This window comes from Corvus brachyrhynchos, unplaced genomic scaffold (assembly GCF_000691975.1).
Source record: "Corvus brachyrhynchos isolate BGI_N302 unplaced genomic scaffold, ASM69197v1 scaffold5, whole genome shotgun sequence".
In the NCBI taxonomy this organism is placed as follows: Eukaryota; Metazoa; Chordata; class Aves; order Passeriformes; family Corvidae; genus Corvus; species Corvus brachyrhynchos.
In genome coordinates this window covers 4983808-4986151 of record NW_008238321.1, presented here as the reverse complement: position 1 = coordinate 4986151, position 2344 = coordinate 4983808, and positions in this window count along the sequence as shown.

The window sequence follows — 2344 nt, the reverse complement described above, 5'->3', positions numbered from 1 at the left end:
AAGGAACTGCCTGAACTCTCAAGGGGTTGAATGAGATTTTCCCCTCAATACCCACTCAAAAGCCCACTTTACCAGCTTGGTGTGTGTGGGGCTGCTCATTCTGCCACCTGCAGGGATAATTAAGACCTTTCAGGTTGCCATAGAGAGTATTTTGCCTTCTAATATTGCATCAATTTATATTTGGGATATTTTTCTATAAAATTGCCAGTGCAGAGGCTGCTGTCTTTGTCAGGTGCACCAGAGGCAGGGACAGAAGGGGAGGCCTTAACCAGCCTGTAATTTGCAGGATGGAGGAGATGCTCAATGCTCTTGGTATTTCTTTACATTTGGTTTTTCTATGAAATACAATCCAGAATGTTCCTTCCTCACTGGAGGGATGTCAGCAGCCTGCTGGAGGAGTGATGGGATCTTATGTAGGCCAAATCCTGGACTTGGAGCAAGCAGCTCCAGAGGAATTGTTCTGCAGTCCCATTAGCCCAGCTGAAATTTATCTCGGTGAAGTTGGCCCTCTTGAACGGGCACTGCAGAATCAAAACAACACCATGAGAAGTTGTGTCTGCTCCTGGGAGCTTGCTCACCCTCTCTTGCTTCTGAAAACCCTTTCTTGCTTTTGGTAGTGGCTTGTTTAGGTGGGGATGAGAACCAGGGGTGTGTGTTGAGGCCACAGCTCCACAGCCCTTCCCGAGCCCCCTGCGCTCCCCAGGGCTCCACCACTCACTCCTGCTCCTTTGGGAAACTGCAATGCTGAAAGGAGCAGCAAAAAGCATTCGTGTTGAGTTGAACTTCATAGCAAAGAGCTGCTCTGAAATGAGATGTTAATGTTTCCCTTGTATCCCGGGACAGGAACTGGGACAGCAGTCAGGAGCCAGGGCTGGCAGGGAGGAGGGGCTGTGGGTCTGCAAACACTCACCATGGAGAGAAAATGGCTGGGGCAGCATCCAAGCCCTGCTTTAGTCATCCCCTCATCACTCTGAGCATTTCTGGGTGTCGGGTGAGCCTGTAGCTCTCCACAGCTGTAGGCTGTGTGCTGCAGGATCCGCAGGGATGCTCTCATGAGGGATCATGGCACAGGAGGGGTTTGCAGGTTGGTGTGAGAGCCCAGAAAGAGCTGGTGAGGGTGGCAATAGCTGCTCCCTGGGCAAAGGCAAAGCCCTGGAGCTGTGTCCTTGTCCCTGCAGTTCACGGAGAGGGGACAGGGCAACTCCAGCAGCTCAGGGAGAGGGGACAGGGCAGCTCCAGCATCCCGGGCTGCAGCTCCTGCTCCCCTCTCAGGGCTGCGGAAGGAGCTGTAATTCCATTAATGAGCTGAATATGCTGGGGTCAGCCTTTGCCATCCAAAATAATATGATAATGAAAGAGAATTACAAGGTAATTGTTATTAATGGCCCCCAGGTTGGAAGAGAGCTGACGCAGGCGGGTGTCACATTGGGCCATGGCCCAGCAGTGGTGCCTGGTGAGGGTGGGAGGGGAGGAAGGTCCTGGAGCTGCTGAAGGAGGAAGGATGATGTAAGGCAGGAAAACATGCAGTCCAGGAGGAGATTCAGCCTTGTAAATGTAGTTTATTTGAGAACCAGTTTGCTGTGAATTAGCATCCTGGCAGAGTGCAAAACATGAATTTTTGGGGAGGCACCCAAAAATTGGTTTGCGTTTGGTGGGTGTTTGATGTTCCAGAGTCTGAAGGGCAGAGAAGAGCTTCCCTCAGGGTGGCTGGCGAGTGAGTTTGAGTCCTGGGCTGAACCTGCTTCCTCTCCTTTAGCTCCTGTCTCCATAATTCTCAGTATAAGCTGCCTGTGGTGCGGCAGTGATTTACAGTGGGACCGAATATATTCCAGCTCAGAGCTGCGTGGGGGCTCAGGAGTCTTTGGCCATTTGCCAGGCTGATGGTGTTGGAGATGGGAGCAGCCAGGAGATGCAGGGGGAAGGGAAGATGAGCCCAAGGTTTTCTGTGTTACAGCAGTCCCATGACAAGGGGAAGGCTGGGACAGGCTGCCCACACAGGTTGTGGAGTCTCCCTTCTTGGAGATATTCAAAAGCCATCTGGGCATGGTCCTGGGCAGGTGGCCCTGCTTGAGCAGAGGGCTTGGACAAGATGACTTCCAGAAATCCCTCCCAGCCTCAGCCGTTCCGTGACTTTATGGAAAGGGAGCTGGCAGAGGTGATGGAACTGTGCTCATGTGCTGCGCTCCAGCGAGACTTTGGTGGGGCTTCAGAGGGGCTGAGGAGATCCAGAGTGAGGCACCAGGAGCCTCTGCAGCTCGGGAGGAGCGAGCCCCGGGCCCCGCATCCCTCGGAGCTCCCTCTCCAGGTGCTGGGCAGGCGGGAGGGGACAGCAGGGACCCGGGGC